The 19,019-nt window shown below is 40.9% G+C and overlaps 1 protein-coding gene across 9 annotated transcripts in view; it reads right to left on the reverse strand.

Annotated features, from left to right (window-relative positions):
• Nucleotides 1-19,019, reverse strand: part of ANKRD6 (ankyrin repeat domain 6) — a 205,554-nt gene that overhangs the window by 133,078 nt on the left and 53,457 nt on the right. For 2 of the 9 annotated variants that reach the window (XM_023205293.2, XM_023205292.2), the window contains exon 1: nucleotides 5,208-5,772. The exons of 2 other annotated variants lie outside the window; for them this stretch is intronic. The gene's annotated coding sequence lies outside the window, so the exon portion shown is untranslated. Of the gene's footprint in view, nucleotides 1-4,853; nucleotides 4,897-5,207; nucleotides 5,774-19,019 lie in introns of those variants that run through there. 5 more of the 9 variants (XM_023205285.2, XM_023205287.1, XM_023205296.3 and 2 more) reach the window with 5 other exon arrangements.

Consider the following 19,019-nt stretch of genomic DNA (forward strand, 5'->3'; position numbering starts at 1 on the left):
CCTAATAATTACCACGGGGCTGCTGTGAAGAAACATGGTGGACCTTGGGGAAAAAAGTTACAAACATCTGACAACCAATGAAGAAACTGAATAAAAATTTAAGGCAAGTGTAATTTAATGTTAACAATAAGAATATGGGAGGCTAGGTGAACGTATTAATCATCTGCAGCAGCTGCCCACCAGCACTTTCAGCTGGAAACCAATGAAGGTGAAACTATCCACAAACCAGACCCATTAAAAGAACACATAAATCCTGTGGGGTGGTGATGAGGTGGGACATACTGTTATTCCCACCACTCAGTTCAAATCACTGCTGTTTTTTTTTTTTTTTTTTTAAAGATAACTGCTTGTATCAGAGACTTAGCACCAAGATACCTTCTAAATGAGAAATAAATGAAATAAGAAGAATCATAGTTATTGCATCACACAAGCACAAAACATCCATTCACTTTGGTATAAGAAACAATATTTTCAAGCATCTCCACGTGGATGTTATCCATAAAGCCCCTCCCCAGGTGTCTGAAATAAGTAGTTTCCTTCAATGCAAAAATACTGTACGATACACAATCAACAGGCAATTTGCTATATTTTGCTTCCTTCCAGAGAGATGCCCTGTGGATTGAGTTACAGAGAGTAAAAGCCATGCTGTGAATAAGCCTGGTATTCTTGTGGCTGGGAGCTCTCCTGAGCTCTTCAAAGGAATGTGTTTCTAAAGAACGTTTAAGTCAGCTTAAGGAGTTCCAAGCAACCCAATACTGACATATTTGGCATGTTGGATTTGCCAAGAAGGCATCCCTCTCGAATGCAAATGTAGATCAGAGCTCCACTGACTCGAAGCTCAACTTGAAGAAGCGAGACACAGAATACTTTCTGCTGAAAGTATTTGTGTTTTTTCATAAGCATGTGTTCCTTAAGGAACAAAACCCTGGAAATACTTAGAAACAAGCCCTAGGCTTCCATAAGGGAAAACAATTAACCATAAGTCTTAATTTTGCAGGTATAAATTATGTTCCATATAAAGACAAGTAAATCTCAATGATGAAAAGCATCCCAAGTATCACACGTTCTGAAATTATGATGTGGGCAAAAGCTACTCCTAAGAAATGGCCTTGGGTGCAAGGCCTGTCTTGATGAACATTCCTACTAAAGTGTCTTTCAGACACATTAAGAGCTGTGCTTTTTTCTGTGCTAGGAAAAAAAAAAAAAAAGACTAATTGGGGACAGTCCTCTTCTGACTTTGTTAAGTGTATCACAATTATCTTTATTATTTACTCAGCTCACAACCCATTCCCTTGGCCTGAAATAGATTAAGTTGGACTTAATAAATCAAAATACAACAAGAATCAACAGAAACTTAAAACTATGGCCCACAGTCCTGTATGCTAGCACATCTATTACTAATGCCTAAAGCCACTAAAAGCATCACTGCTCTAATGAGAACAGCAATTAACTTTGTTGTAGCTATTTACGATTTCCAAAGTGCTTTCCCATCCCACCGCCCCTTTAATCTCCTGGGAGATTAGGGACCTGGGAGGAGGGCATTAGGCTCTTCCCCCAGTACAGGATTTCTGAGAACTATCAGAAATTCATGGCTTACTGAAGAAGACACATCTGGTGACACAGCCAGGACTTTTTCAATTCCAGTTACTATTCGTTTTTTAATGTATTGTTTTATTACTTAAAATACATATCATATGACATTATTAATAGTATGATGCCTGGGGAAAATTTTGCAGCCTGATGCATTTTTCTGAGCATGGTATATTCATTCCATTTTCCAGAGGCTGCCTGTGCTGTGATATTTTTGATGCCAGGAACTTCAGGGTAGTATTTCTATCTTGAATATCACAGTGCAGGCAGCCTCTGGCTTCTCTGCTTGGAATTCCACCTCCAAGTAAAGGGGAAGAAGAAAAGGAGAGTGAGTGATCTGTGGCTCTCTCCTGGGAGGCAGGGCTGGGAGCTCTAGAAGTTGGCCCCTGTGTTGCTCAAGGGACCAGAAGCTGTCTCGGTGACAGAAGCCTCTGCTTCCTTCCTCTAAAAGCATCAAGGCCATTAACTGGAGCAAGATGAAAGAGCCACCAGAGGTGGAAAAGGTGACCATTCATATCAACCCAAGCCCAGGCCTCATAAAACCGGGGTGTGATGGAATCTGGAGAGACAGTGAACAAATTATAAGCTGAGATGCCTTGGAGACTTTTCAGAGTACGATTTTATAGAGGCTTCGAGGATTTCAGTGGGCATTTCATGCTTTTTGTCTCCATTACTCTTTGGTTTGCAGTGCATTTGTCTTCTGTTTGGAATGCCGTTTTGATGCTGAAGTCTGAGGAATCAAAGTGGGCATCATAACAGAGTTGAATGGGAAGACAGGCTAAACTGAGGAGCAGGGAAAGGGGACCATGAGGGTGTTTAGGTTGTCCAAGTCAGTGCAGCAGGGCCTCAAGAGCCCTGGGTGGCTTGCTGTCTGTCTAGGACTAAATCAGGGAAGTGGACTAGTGTTTCTTACCATGCATTATGAACTGGTATTGTGAACAGGAACATTTGTGGTATGGCACTGTCTCACATAATACAGGCTATTGGCACCCCTGGCCTGCAGGTGCTAAATAACAGTAGCACCTTTCCCCCAGCACTGCAACCCCGACTCACTGGTTGAGAACCATTAAACTAGATAACGTTTAGGACTTCCCATCTCTAAAATTCCTCAAGACCATGACTAGACCAGAATGGTATCAGGCGTGACAGTGCTCTGAGGTGGCAAAAAGGTGACAAACGCATAAGTATCAATGGAGCATGTAATCAGCTGCAAATAACAAAAAAGCAGGCTCACCAGGCTTTACAAAATAGAGGCTTCTTTTTCTCCCATATGAATAAGTCCTGGAGAAGGCAATCTACAGTGGGTGACAGCTTACCATTACCCTCAGAAACCTAGGCTCCTTTTATTTCTGAATTTTGCCAGCCTTAATGTGAGGGCTTTTATCCTATGTCACCTTATGTTTTCAAAAAGGCTGCTCTACATCTGGGTGTTACATCCACGTCCAGATAAGAAGAAGGCAAAGTCTTTTTTTTTTTTTTTTTATGTTAGATACATCTTTTTATTCAGGAAGAGAGACCTTTCCCAGCAGACTTGTGCTTGGCCAAACTGTATCACATGACCACTCCTGGCTGGAAGGTGGTTAGGAAAATTGAACATTCAGATTTCTAGTCTCAACAGTAGAGGAAGGCAGGAGAGAGTGTTTGGGAATGGGCCCTGAGAAAGCCAACCTCAAGCATCTGCCACAGGAATCTTTATCCAATCATGCTCACATTCTGCAAAGAAGCTGGCACGTATCTTACACTCAAAAATTATGAAAACGTTAAGGAATGGTCCACAAAGCTATTCAGGAGGTTATTTCTCCTTGCTTATTCTAATTCAAAGAATCCATCTAATCCATAGCAAACTGGGCTCCCAAATCAACAGAAACAATGACCAGATTGTATTCCCACCTTGGTCACAATTTCATATTACCAAACTTGAAATTATCTGTGTTCACCTCTCTGCATAGCAGGTTTCAAGATAACACTTCACATCATTCTCTATAACACATCTCTCTCTACCCTTAAAACAAAACTTGGTGTTTAGAATAAAAGCAAAATGTAAACAAGGTAAAAAAAAAATATATATATATATATATACACACACACACATATGTAAAGGGAAATCTATTATTTGCACAGACTGATGTTTGAATTAAGTGCTATAATTATATATTGCAGACCTGGTAGATATATAAGATTTATTATACATCATTATATCCCAGATTGTCATATGTAATATCTTAAACACAGCAAGAATTTTATATGTTAGTTAATTTAATGTTTAGTTCTCTTACCTTCCCCATTACCTAAGTAGCCACATTTTCTCAAAGTATTTAGCTCCTTAGCTATAGAAAAGAATAAGATAAATACAAACGTATATACTAAAATATTTACAAATAAAGTAATAACACTGGCTTCAAAATAACCCAAAGAAGTGGGAAAAGTGGGTGGAAGAGGGAATAAGACTGACCATGGTTTCATAATTACTGAATCTGGGAGTGAGGTACCTGCGGGTGAATTACACTAGTCTAATTGTGAAATTTGCCACAATTCAAAGTTTTGTTTTTATTTGTTTTAAATCCCTCTGGAACTGATACTAACATATACTTCATGGATGAACCTCAAAAACATTATGCGCAATGAAAGTAGCTGAAAACAAAAAAGCCATATAATATCTGATTCTATTTATATGTAATATCTAGAAAAGGCAAATTTATGGGGGCAGAAAGGGGACCAATGGTTGCCTGGAGCTAGGGGTGGTAGTGGGGACTGATCACTAAATGGCATGAGGAAACTTTTTGGAGTGATGAAAATGTTCTCAAACCAGATTCTAATGATGGTTGCATGCTGTGTAAAATTACTTTAAAAATCACCAAATTGCACAGTTATAATGGGTACATTTTATGATATGTAAATTATACCTTAATAAAACTATTTTAAAATTCGAGAGCTCTGAAGATACACAGACACAGAGAGAGAGAGAGAGAAATACATCCACTGTTATTTGCTAATACTACACTTAGGAAGACAAGACTTGCAGGAAAAGTGTTTAAAAGACACAATTTAGAAAACAGGACAGTTTCCCAGCATTTCAAAGATCCCCTTGTGGGCACTGTGGAAAAGCAGCATCTAGTCATATATACCACTTCTTGTAGTCTTCCTACAAAGCTGAAAATTAGAAATAGAAAAAGAATAAAGGAAACAGAGGTCTGTTTTTGGTCCAGCTGAAGCAGTCAGCCCCTACTTTACACGGCAGAACTCACCAGGAGGCAGGAACTTACCAGAGCAAGGAGGGTAACAGTCACAAAGCAGAAGACAGGTATGCTGAGTGAATGAATGGATGAATAAAGAAATAGTAGTTTAAAGCTTCAAATTCAATTTTAAATATCCTAAATGATCAGCTTGTACCAAAGTAATTTTTGTAGATTCAGAAAACCACGAATGGAAACCTGGTTTTTGTTGCAAAGTAATTGTTTGTTTGTTTTTTAAACTTTTGGGAGAATCTAATCTATTCATAATCACCTCAGATCAAACCTACCTGGGAAGGAGGGAAACAATTAATTTGAAAGTTCAGACAGAAAGCATCTCTGACAAGTTGGAATTTATACAAAACAGAAAAGAAGCTATAAACTCACCCAGAGCAGGGGACATTCTGTTTGGGGTAGAAGCTTTGGCTGCTGCAAAGTAAGAAGTGGAATAATTTTTCATCAATATTCTCAGATGCTCTATTAAACAATAAAGGCAAGATGTTATGACAGACTTCTTATTTGCAGACCTAAGTTTTCCAAATTCTGAAACATAGTAAAAGTTTGTTCTTTGTGACTTGAAAATAGACAGCAGGATTTAAATTTTACCTTTCTCCCGGATCACCTGAGGTCAGGAGTTTGAGACCAGCCTGGCCAACATGGCAAAACCCCATCTCTACTAAAAATACAAAAACTTAGCTGAGTGTGGTGGCAGGTGCCTGTAATCCCAGCTATTTGGGAGGCTGAGGCAGGAGAGTTGCTTAAACCTGGGAGGCGGAGGTTGCAGTGACCCGAGATCACACCACTGTACTCCAGCCTGGATGACAGAGAGAGACTCCGTCTCAAAATAAATAAATTAATTAATTAATTATATCTTTCCCCAAGGCACATCTCTGAAAGGGGAAAGGGAGAAAAGACAGACTTCCTGGGCCTGGTCCCAATGGTACCACCCAGCATATCTCTGCCCACATTTCTGTGTTTACACGTTGACTTCAGTGAGTTTCCTGCAAGCTTGTTATCAACAGGATCCCAGCTGGTCATTTACTCCGCCCTCTGCCATTAATCTCCAACAGAACCTCACTTACGGCGTACCCTAGATGACCTCACACCCCTTCACAGGTGGAATTCTGTTCTGTTATTTATTCAAATATTATCTTCCCAAAGGAAACTCCTAAGCACTTTAATTACAGTTGGGGGGGTGTGGAAAAAAGCTTGTTAATCCCCATTGTCAGTGTTTCCGAGACCTGGAGAAGCACAACTCCAGAGTCTTCATTTTGTAGATGGGAGACAGGTTTAGTAAGATGTCCTAAAGCCTGAAGGTGGCCACCAGTTAGCTCCAGGATTCTTTCTCTTTCTTGGGGGCCCATGGAATTGCATATGAACGTGTACACTGGGGTCAACAATATGGACTGCAAATCCTGATGCCACAATTACTACACAAGAGAATGTGGGCAAGCCAGAAACTTTCTGAGCCTCAGTTTCCTCACCTAAAAAAATAAAGATAATACCTATAACTTGCAGGTGGTTGTAAAGGTAAAACGAAATAAAGAAAAGGTGTCCTAGATAGCATGCAGCAAAGGGCTAGTGTTTGATAAACGCAATTTATTGAATGCAATAAATTATAGTGAGCTGAATATAATTAAATTACAGTATTGAATTCCTACAAAGCCCTATGCTAGAGTTTGTTTAATAAGTAAAAAGCACTACTTTCTCATTCTGTAGTAGAAAAATGAGCCTAGAGAAGAGTACTGAAAAATACTATGAAAGTAGGGCTTCCCTACACCTGAAGCACCAGCGGGAGCTACTTGCAGAGTGTGGAGTTGATTCCATTTATATAGTACCTGTCAGAGTCCTAGGCATAATACAAGCCAACATCTACCTGTAAAGAGGTGAGCCCAGCAAAAGAGCTGTACTGGGCTCAGCCCTGCTGCTGTCTAGAGTTTAGGTCAACTTGGGGTCTGAGGGCAGACAGATTCCTTCCCTGCTGTGGAAGAGATCCCCCTCACCCTTCTCCCAGAGGTCCAGTCCTGAAGTTGGACCAGTGCTCCCCGAGTCATGGGGTTCATGCCAAATCATGACCTTAGAAAAGCCACTTGGCTTTTTTTTTTTTTTTTTTTTTTTTTTGAGGCAGAGTCTCACTCTGTCGCCCAGGCTGGAGTGCAGTGGCATGACCTTGGCTCACTGCCTCAGCCTCCTGAGTAGCTGGGACTACAGGCACCCACCACCATGACCAGCTAATGTTTTGTATTTTTAGTAGAGATGGGGTTTCACCGTGTTAGCCAGGATGGTCTCGATCTCCTGACCTCATGATCCGACCAGCCCGGCCTTGGCTTCTTATCTCTTGCTAAAGGTTCCAAGACCAGGCCCCAAACCAGCAATCAGTTTCTTCTTCCCACATACAGACTGATCTAAAATTCTCTCTGATGTGGTGATGAGTTTCCTAACATCAGTCCTCGTGGGTGTTTTATTTTTCCTATAGGTTGAATCCAAACAATAATCTTCAAGCAGAAGTAGGTGTCACTTTATAACTGGGGGACTGGAAAGCAGAGTGCTCTCTTAACTGCTGTCCTCATGAAGGCAGGCCGTCCACACTGCAAGGATGGTGTGGATAGGAAGAAAAGACTGGCTGCAGGGGAGAAGAGAAGGCAGTAGAAAGCCACTTCTGTAATTAGGCAGCAGCTGCATGCAGTGCTGAGGTTCTCCCACCAGGACAAGCTTGATTGCTGATAACTTCACAACGAAAAGCAGGTTCCTATTAATGTTCTTTCTGAGTCTGCAAAACACTGCTTAAAAGATTGTGACAGAGACTTCTCCTTGACCAAACTTGAGTTGGACTCTTCTGGGCCCTCTTCTTGACTTGGCTTCAATATTAGTCCCCACCCTTGCCAGGCCTGCACAGCCCAGTGTTAGCAAGAATCCTGCTAAGTCAGTTTAGAAAGAATCCTCCTACCCCTGATATTTGATCCCATTACTATCTAATCAAATTCTTCATCCTCCAGGTGATATCTGATCAAGAGTTATCTGCCTTCGGCAGGAATCCTGTTAGTTTAGCATGAATCACCCAACCCTTGATGTCTTCTCTTAGTAATCTTCCATCCACAGACCCCCATGGCCATTTCCTTGGCTAACAACACCATTTTTTTTTTTTTCTTGGTAGAGAGGGGATCTTGCTGTGTTGCTCAGGCTGGTCTCAAACTCCTGGTCTCAAGTGATCCTCCTGCCACCATACCTGGTCCTCCTACTCACTTGTGTTATATTCAGAGTTGAACCCAATCTCTCTCCCCTAGTGCAACTGTCTTGACACCTAGCAGGATAATCCTGAATAAAGTCTCCCTTGCCATTTTAACAAGTATCAGAATAACTTTTTCTTTAACAACTGTAATGGGTTGAACAGTGGCCCCCAAAAAGTTATGCCAACTTCCTAATGCCTAAAATCTGTCAGTATTATCTTATATGACAAAAGAGCGAATATTACCTTATATAACCCCCAAAAATGTGGTTAAATTAAGGATTTTGTGAGGAGGGGCTTATCCTGGATTATCACAGTGGGCCCTAAATGCAGTCACATGTATCCTTATAAGACAGAGACAGGCTGGGCATGGTGGCTCACACCTGTAATTCCAGCACTTTGGGAATCAGAGGTGGAAAGACTGCTTGAGCCCAGGAGTTCGAGACCAACCTGGGCAACACAGTGAGACCCTGTCTCTAAAAAAATTTTTAAAAATTAGCTGGGCACGATGGTACATGCCTGTAGTCCCAGCTACTCAGGAAGCTGAAGTGGGAGGATTGCTTAAGCCCAGGAGGTCAAGGCTGCAGTGAGCTGAGATCATGCCACCATATTCCAGACTAGGTGACAGAGCAAGACACTGTCTCAAAAAATAAAAAATAAAAAATAATGTAAAAAGGAGAGTGAGAGAGAAAGATAGAGTTGACACACAGAGACACACAGAAGACAAGAGGAAGTAAAGATGAAGGCAGAGATTGGAGCCATATTTCTCAAGCCAAGAAATACATACAACCCCCAGAAACTGCAAGAGGCAAGGAACAGAATTTCCCCCTAGAAACTCTGGAGGGAGCAGGGCCCTGCAACATGTTGATGTTGGACTTCTGGCCTCCAGAACTCTGGGAGAATGCATTTCTGTTGCTTTACACCCAGCAAGTTTGTGGTAATTTGTTACAAAAGGAAGCTGATGTGAGGACTGAAGTGCGAGTCCGTGTCCACAGCCAGCTGAAGGGTTATGGAGCCATATATTCACGCCTATCATTTCACACTTTTACAATAAACTTGGATTATTTCTATTATAAAAACTAATAATGAAAAGTCATAAGCCATGAGTATATGTGGAATTTGGGGCATGGGGAAGGGCAAAAATATAATAATGTGTCATGCAGGTTAGGAAGACAGCTGAAAAGACACAAGACTTTCACCTGCTATTTCTCAACTGGTAGATATAAAACTTAATTAGGTCCCAAAATGTACTCATTCTTAAATTCTAGCTCACTAAAGAAAAAAAGGTACCAAATGGTTCAGTTCTTCTAGAATGGGGAGGGCCTGTTGTGAATCTCTGAAAGAGGCGCGGACTGGTTTCATGTTACGAACTTCTTCACCTGGCTTAAAGATGTTTACTACATCTCACAGGAATGAGTATACATTAATTGATCATTTCAAGGAAATAAAATGCCATGAAAATATATTTGTTTAGGAAAAAGCGGTGAGAAGTGCAGGTTCAAGAACAAAATGCAGAAAGTGGCTTAACGCAACCCTCTAGTGGGGTGTGCGTGGTTGTCTTCAGCAGGCAAAATCAAGGAGCATTTACACATCAGGGAGCATTACTCTCCCTGCAAACACATGAGTGCAGCCACCTGGGTAACAAACAAACCTCACCCAATGTTTTTTGCTGGGTCACCCGGTGTTAAGAGCCATTACCTAAAAGGCAGCACAATGAACTATCAAATGATCCTCTACAAACAAGGAACTACTCAAACCACCACAAAGGCACCGGGTCAGTTACATGCTTTCCAGCAGTATCTCCTGCCATACCTTTCACAAAATCTGCGCTCCAGCCAGGCGACTCACTTCTCTCTTCCTAAACAGGGTTCTGTCTCCCAGTCCCAGTGCTCTCTCCAGAAATGCCCTTGCAGGGAGGAAAAGCATCTTTCCTTACCCACGCTAGGTTCGTGGCTGAGGCCCCGTTACAAAAGATAGATTAGCCAGAGAAAAGCATGCACATTTATTCAATATAAGTTTTAGGTGACGTGGGAGTCTTCATAAGGAAATGAAGACCCAAAGCAATAGGGAAACGTGTTTTTTAACGCTGGGTGTGATGAAGAAGTAGAGAACAATGAACTATGCTTGGACAAAGGCAATAGGATCTAATGGTAATAAACCGGAGGAAACACAGCACGACCTGTTTGTGCAGATTCTTCTCTGTGACCCTTCATCTTCAGAGAGAATTGCATTCTTTTCCTCCAGGTATAAGGAGAGGACCTCATATATGAGGATCTCAGGACCTGCTTCAGGGAAAGTTCAGACAATTCTTCCTAGATTGTAAGGACGGCTTCAGGGGAAAAGAGCAGGGGTTGCGGGGGAAGTAAGAGCAACCCTCCTATATCTGCAGTTTTCTCAAGTTTCTTCAACTTGAAATATTTTGGGGTCACATGTCCTTTACTCCGACATCGTCCCTTTTGTAATTTCGGCCTATGAAAATCCAGACTGTGTTCATTTTCTAGGATTGTCATAACAGATTAACACAAATGTCGTGGCTTGGTACAACAGAAATGTGCTCCCTCACAGTTCTGGAGGCCAGGAGTCCAAAATGAAGTTGTCGGTGGAGCCGTGATCCCTCTGGAAGCTCTTGGGGAGATCCTACCAGCTTCTGATGACTGCAACAACATTCTCTGACTTGTGGCCTCATCATTTCAGTCTCACTTGTCACATGGCCTCATCCTGTTCTATGTCAGATCTCCCTCTGCCTCTTAAAAGAACACTTGTTAGATTTAGGGCTCACCCAAATGATCCAGGATGACTGCCTCACGTTAATCACATCTGCAAAACCTTTTTTAAAAATCAGGGAGCATTCACAGGCTCCGGAGCTTAGGACATGGCCTTATCTTTCTGGGGGCCACCATCTGACCCACTGCACAGGCCAAGTGGAGATGGCACTTCTCCCCAGAAGCCTTCCCTGCTCTCGTTTTCTAAACCACAGAGGTGGGTTTCCTCTCAAAGACACACCCTGCAGTTTCTCACAGCTGAGTTTGGTCCAGCTGAATCAGCCAGCCCGCTGCTTTTCCAGAGCAGGACCTCCGGAGCGGGTGCTCATTAGGGCAAGGAGGATGTAACGAGGTATCCTCTGCAGTCACCACTGTGTCACAACAGCCTTTTGCACCTGTCTCCCCGCTATCATCCGAGCATCTCCAGGACAGGGCCCATGTTACTCATCTTTGCATCGCCTGCACCTCATCACAGTACCAATGAACAACAAGGGCTTCAATGACAGCTGATATGTGTCAAATAAAAGAATGAATCTATCTGTATCACTTACACAAAACACACTGTTTTGTACCTTGCTACTCATTATGAGTTACCACGTATTTGTGTACTACACAACACCTGCTGGGGAAGATAAATATTTACAGGATTCTCCCAACAATCCCTGTCAGTTACACCCATAAAACTGATTTGAAGACCCAGTAATGGGTTGAAAACCACAGCCGGAAAATCACTGACTGAGTTGATTGCTAAGGTCTTTTCCAGTACTAAATCCTGTGATGACCAACAACTAGAAAAGCAAATGGGCATGTAATTGAACTGAGTTAATCTGGACCAATCTGAATGACCAGAAAACTAAGGAAAAAATGCCTATATAAATGCAAAGTGCTTAGATGCCATTGGGAAAAATAAAAGGTGACTCTTGGGTAACATACAATTAGTCATGTTGACTGCATGGGAATAAATTTGTTAAACAAAACACAGTGGACAACCCAGGACACAGAATCCCTGAGTAGCCAAGTGGCCATAAGAGTTCTGGTCACTCTTGTTGAGTGTTGGTTCCTTCATCTCTAAGCCTTGCTCAAGTCCACCCCAAGTCACAAGGTCTTCATAAAATTCTCATTAATATATTTAAAGGGCTCCACAGTTTATGGAGCTTTCCAATTACCGTTAGACACAGAGGCTTCACCAGGCCAAGCCTGCCCTGTGGCCTCCTCCTCTCCATTTCCTCCTGCTCACCATTCTCTAGTCCGCGGGTCCTCGCTCCTGAATCCCCTGCTCCACCCAAATGTGCATGCCTTGCTCTCAGCACTGTCTAAATCCCCATTATATATTACCTGATACAATCCTAAGGTAGTCTCTTATCCAATGATGTTTTTATGTTGATCTGGAATTCCAGAAGACCAAAAACTTAGAAGATACAAAAGACCAAACTTCTAAACTTGAAATTTTAGGCACAGGAGACTGAGTAGAGACATTTAAGGAAAATATTTTCTGGACTTCTTCAAAATACACCAACTGAGGAGCCAGATCTCTACCTACTTGAGAGTGAGCCAGCCTGGCTACAGATATATCAATCTATGGGCAGCTGGCATCCTTAATAATGAACAACTTCCTTCTGTTCTGTCAAGAGCTGAGACAAAGACATGATTCAGGGGCGCTCAAATTGAATTATTGTCTTCGTTTAAACTTTCCCACTCAGGCAGAGCCGTCAGCTACAGCAGCTGGTTCAGGGAAGGACCAAAGTTCTCAAAAGCAAAGCTGTTCAAGTCCCCAGGCAGCCAACACAAAGGGCTCTGCCTTGATTTCCTGCCCAGTCCTGTGGCACTGAGACCCCTCCAGGAGCAATGCCCTGGGCATGTACAGCCTGCCCTGGACCCGGTACCAAGACGAAGGCAATGGTCGACGCATGAGACACATTATCAGTCAACCCACAGTCCTAAGAAACTACCTCTGGAATTGGATTTCCAAACGGGAGGTCATGGCCCATTTGTGGGTCATGAAAATAAGTTAATGGGTCACAAGCAGCATTTTAAAGAATGGAATGGAATGGAATGGAATGGAATGGAATGGAATGGAATGGAATGGAATAGAATAGAATAGAACAGAATAGACTAGATCAATATATTTTGGGTGGGAAACATTTGTTTCATTTGTGTGTGTGTTTATGTATGTATGTGTACATACTCGGTCACTATGTAAAATATAGTTCTTATAGTGGGTCACAGTTAAAAGTTTAAAACCCAATGTTCTTGATCAAAAAAGAGTGTAGTATTCAATCCAAAGAAACAACAGAAATGTAACCTATATTTCTTTTTGGAAAGCCAATAATTATCCAAAGTACCTTGGACAGTGTCTAAAACCCAAATTGGCCTTTACTAAGCATACTTCTGGGGGCCTAAAATGTATTTTCAGAAATCAGAGAATCCTCAATGAGAATTTTTACATTCTATGTTCTTAATGAGAATCTAACAAACTGAACATATTTGAAATCTGGATGCCTGCCTCATAATTGCATTGTCATGTGGTTTGTTTTTATTTGCTCATTAGAGACAGGGTCTCACTCTGTCCCTCAGTCTGGAGTGCAGTGGTGCAATCACAGCTCACTGCAGCCTCAAACTCTGGGGCTCAAGCAATCCTCCTGCCTCAGCCTCCTAGGTAGCTGGGACTGCAGCATGCGCCACTATACCCAGCTTCGTTATGTCATGTGTATTAAATGCTCATGTTTGCATTTGTGTTTATAATCAAATGCAGGTGGGTGGACTGCTGAGAACAAAATGAAAGCAGGCTTCCTCTGGCAATACTGCACTGGATACAGGTAAAGGCCAGGCTGGCTAGGTCACAACAGGCTGTAGAAAGGATTCTTAGTCATCCAAACAGAGATGACAGGTGGGAGAACTGAGTTACTACCAGGCACTTGGTAGCACTTGCAGGCTGAAAAAGCATCTGGGCCACAGGACTTAGTATCAAGTAACAAATGGTACACTGTGGATCTTACCTCTGTACATACCAACTTTCAGCAATTTCTTTGTGGAAAAGTAAAAGTAAATACAATGAAATAAGTTATTTTTACACATCACAGAATAAAAAGACTGACTTGCTGTTTCACAATTTATGTAGCTAATTTCAAGTACTTTTCCCATGATGTTACCAAAGATCATGTTTTTCCTTGCAGTACGTCTAGACATTAAACTGGGTTGCAGGGAAGAGAGTCTGAGGACTACACATTCACATCCTCTCACACATAAACATTCCTTGATCAATGAGAGAAGGTGAAGCACAGGTGAAAAAACAAGTGTAAGTGAGCCACCTTATTCTTTTCATTTGATGATGAAATGTTTTATGTGATTTGTTTTGTGGCTAATTCATTTTCATAATAATGCTTGCCCCAAAACAATATGAAATGAATCTATATTCCAAATTATTGGAATGGGGAGGTCCCACAGCATACAGAATGTTAGAAGGAAGACAAGCTGAATTTTTTAATGCTGAGAAAAGCTGGTAGGAGTGAATACTGAGACAAGCTTCCTGGAAATAAATCTAGCAATATGTATCTTTAAACTGTTGTTTGTTCTTTGGCTCAGAAATTCCACATCTAAAAAATGATCCTAAAGTAATACTCTGAATGTCAAAAAAAATTTAATTGCAAGAATCTAATGCCAAGGGATTCGTTAGTGGGATGTATGGTCATATAATCATGGTGATGGTAGTGCTGGTAAGACGATATTTAACAGATATTAAGTGCTTACTTTGTGTAAGGCTCTATTCTGAGCACCCAATATCTATTATCTCATTTAATTCTCAGAACACACCAATGTGGCTGGTATTAACATTCTCCCCATTTTGCAGATGAGTAAATGATGCAAAAAGCCATTCAATAATTTGCCCAGTTAATAACTGTCAGGGCTAAGGTATGAACCCAGAGGGTCCAACTCTAGGACCTGCACTCCTTGGCACCATCCTCTTGGTGGATTACCAGTAGTTGCTATGGACTGAATGCTTGTGTCCACCTACCACCCCAAATTCATATGTTTAAACCCTAATCTCCAGTGTGATGTGATTTGGAGATGGGACTTTGGGGAGGTAATTAGGTCATGAGGGTGGAGCCTTCACAATGGGATTAGTGCCCTTATAAGAAGAGATAACAAGAGAGCTTGCTTCCTTTCTCTCTGCTCTACAAATGTGAGGACACAGCAAGAAAACCAGGAAGAGGGGCATTGACAGAACTGAACCAGGGTGGCTGGCACGTCTAGCACTTTGGGAGGGCAAGGAAAGAGAATCTCTCAAGCCCGGGATTTGAGACCAGCCTGGGAAAGATGGCAAGACTCCATCTCTACAAAAAAATTAAAAATATAGGGTACATAATGAAATGAAGGCAGAAATAAAGATGTTCTTTGAAACCAATGAGAACAAAGACACAACATACCAGAATCTCTGGGACACATTTAAAGCAGTGTGTAGAGGGAAATTTATAGCACTAAATGCCCACAAGAGAAAGCAGGAAAGATCTAAAATTGACACTCTAACATCACAATTAAAAGAACTAGAGAAGCAAGAGCAAACACATTCAAAAGCTAGCAGAAGGCAAGAAATAACTAAGATCAGAGCAGAACTGAAGGAGACAGAGACACAAAAAGCCCTTCAAAAAAAAATCAATGAATCCAGGAGCTGGTTTTTTGAAAAGATCAACAAAATTGACAGACGGCTAGCAAGACTAACAAAGAAGAAAAGAGAGAAGAATCAAATAGACACAATAAAAAATGATAAAGGGGATACTGCCACCGACCCCACAGAAATACAAACTACCATCAGAGAACACTATAAACACCACTACTCAAATAAACTAGAAAACCTAGAAGAAATGGATAAATTCCTGGATACATACACTCTCCCAAAACTAAACCAGGAAGAAGTTGAATCCCTGAATAGACCAATAACGGGCTCTGAAATTGAGGCAATAATTAATAGCCTACCAACCAAAAAAAACTCCAGGACCAGACGGATTCACAGCCGAATTCCACCACAGGTACCAGGAGGAGCTGGTAACATTCCTTCTGAAATTATTCCAATCAATAGAAAAAGAGGGAATCCTCCCTAACTCATTTTATGAGGCCAACATCATCCTGGTACCAAAGCCTGGCAGAGACACAACAAAAAAAGAGAATTTTAGACCAATATCCCTGATGAACATCGATGCAAAAATCCTCAATAAAATATTGGCAAACGGAATCCAGCAGCACATCAAAAAGCTTATCCACCATGATCAAGTGGGCTTCATCCCTGGGATGCAAGGCTGGTTCAATATACTCACATCAATAAACGTAATCCAGCATATAAACAGAACCAAAGACAAAAACCACATGATTATCTCAATAGATGCAGAAAAGGCCTTTGACAAAATTCAACAGCCCTTCATGCTAAAAACTCTCAATAAATTCAGTATTGATGGAACGTATCTCAAAATAATAAGAGCTATTTATGACAAACCCACAGCCAATATCATACTGAATGGGCAAAAACTGGAAGCATTCCCCTTGGAAACTGGCACAAGACAGGGATGCCCTCTCTCACCACTCCTATTCAACATAGATGTTGGAAGCTCTGGCCAGGACAATCAGGCAAAAGAAAGAAAGAAAGGGTTTTCAATTAGGAAAAGAGGAAGTCAAATTGTCCCTGTTTGCAGATGATATGATTGTATATTTAGAAAACCCCATCGTCTCAGTCCAAAATCTCCTTAAGCTGATAAGCAACTTCAGCAAAGTCTCAGGATACAAAATCAATGTGCAAAAATCACAAGCATTATTATACACCAATAACAGACAAATAGCCAAATGATGAATGAACTTCCATTCACAATTGCTTCAAAGAGAATAAAATACCTAGGAATCCAACTTACAAGGGATGTGAAGGACCTCTTCAAGGAGAACTACAAACCACTGCTCAGTGAAATAAAAAAGGACACAAACAAATGGAAGAACATTCCATGTTCATGGATAGGAAGAATCAATATCATGAAAATGGCCATACTGCCCAAGGTAATTTACAGATTCAATGCCATCCCCATCAAACTACCAATGACTTTCTTCACAGAATTGGAAAAAACTACTTTAAAGTTCATATGGAACCAAAAAAGAGCCTGCATTGCCAAGACAGTCCTAAGCCAAAAGAACAAAGCTGGAGGCATCACGCTACCTGACTTCAAACTATACTACAAGGCTACAGTAACCAAAACAGCATGGTACTGGTACCAAAACAGACATATAGACCAATGGAACAGAACAGAGCCCTCAGAAATAATACCACACACCTCCAACCATCTGATCTTTGACAAACCTGACAAAAACAAGAAATGGGGAAAGGATTCCCTATTTAATAAGTGGTGCTGGGAAAACTGGCTAGCCATAAGTAGAAAGCTGAAACTGGATCCCTTCCTTACACCTTATACAAAAATTAATTCAAGATGGATTAGAGACTTAAATATTAGACCTAAAACCATAAAAACCCTAGAAGAAAACCTAGGCAATACCATTCAGGACATAGGCATGGACAAGGACTTCATATCTAAAACACCAAAAGCAATATCAACAAAAGCCAAAATTGACAAACAGGATCTAATTAAACTAAAGAGCTGCACAGCAAAAGAAACTACTATCAGAGTGAACAGGCAACCTACAGAATGGGAGAAAATTTTTGCTATCTACTCATCTGACAAAGGGCTAATATCCAGAACCTACAAAGAACTCAAATTTACAAGAAAAAAACAAACAACCCCATCAAAAAGTGGGCAAAGGATATGAACAGACACTTCTTAAAAGAAGACGTTTATGCAGCCAACAGATACATGAAAAAATCCTCATCATCACTCGCCATCAGAGAATGCAAATCAAAACCACAAAGAGATACTATCTCATACCAGTTAGAATGGCAATCATTAAAAAGTCAGGAAACAACAGGTGCTGGAGAGGATGTGGAGAAATAGGAACACTTTTACACTGTTGGTGGGATTGTAAACTAGTTCAACCATTGTGGAAGACAGTATGGTGATTCCTCAAGGATCTAGAACTAGAAATGCCATTTGATCCACCCATCCCATTACTGGGTATACACCCAAAGGATTATAAATCATGCTGCTATAAAGAAAGATACATGCACACATATGTTTACTGAGGCACTATTCACAATAATAAACACTTGGAACCAACCCAAATGTCCATCAATGATAGACTGGATTAAGAAAATGTGGCACATATACACCATGCAATACTACACAGCCATAAAAAAGGATGAGTTTGTGTCCTTTGTAGGGACATGGATGCATCTGGAAACCATCATTCTGAGCAAACTATTGCAAGAACAGAAAACCAAACACCACATGTTCTCACTCATAGGTGGGAATTGAAAAATGAGAACACTTGGACACAGGAAGGGGAAGATCACACACCTTGGCCTGCTGTGGGGTTGGGGGAGCGGGGAGGGATAGCATTAGGAGATATACCTAATGTAAATGATGAGTTAATGGGCGCAGCACACCAATATGGCACATGTATATATATATGTAAAAAACCTGCACATTGTGCACATGTACCCTAGAACTTAAAGTATAATTAAAAAAATTAAAAATATATTTTAAAATTTTTAAAAATAACTAATCCATGCTGACACCCTAATCTCAAACGTCCCAGCTCTCAGAACTGTCAGAAATAAATTTCTGATTGTTTAAGCCACCCATTTATGGTATTTTGTTATAGCAGCCTGAACTAAGACAGAAGTCATGTAAAATTCTGTAATACAATCATGTTACAAACATGGATACGTTCTGAGAAATGTACTGTCAGGTGATTTTGTCATGTGAAAACATCATAGAGTGTACTTGCACAAACCTAGATGGTATATATATTTTTATTTATATAATTTTTTCATATATATATATAATCAAATGTCCCAGCAGCATTACTGAATATCAATCATTTCTGCTGCTTGATCTGCAATGCCAATCTCAAGTGCCATACATCAGGTTTCTATATAAGCTCTACCGTAATCTTTTGGGACCACCTTCGTATAGATGGTCTGTCACTGGCTAACACGTCGTTATGTGGCACATGACTATATATCTCAGAAACAATACATGATGTATTACAAAGTCAACAAAGTAGGTTGTAAAACGTCATACATTATGACCTCATTTTTGTAAAATGTTTTAAAGAGTGGCAAGA

This window comes from Piliocolobus tephrosceles, chromosome 5 (assembly GCF_002776525.5).
Source record: "Piliocolobus tephrosceles isolate RC106 chromosome 5, ASM277652v3, whole genome shotgun sequence".
Classification (NCBI taxonomy): Eukaryota; Metazoa; Chordata; class Mammalia; order Primates; family Cercopithecidae; genus Piliocolobus; species Piliocolobus tephrosceles.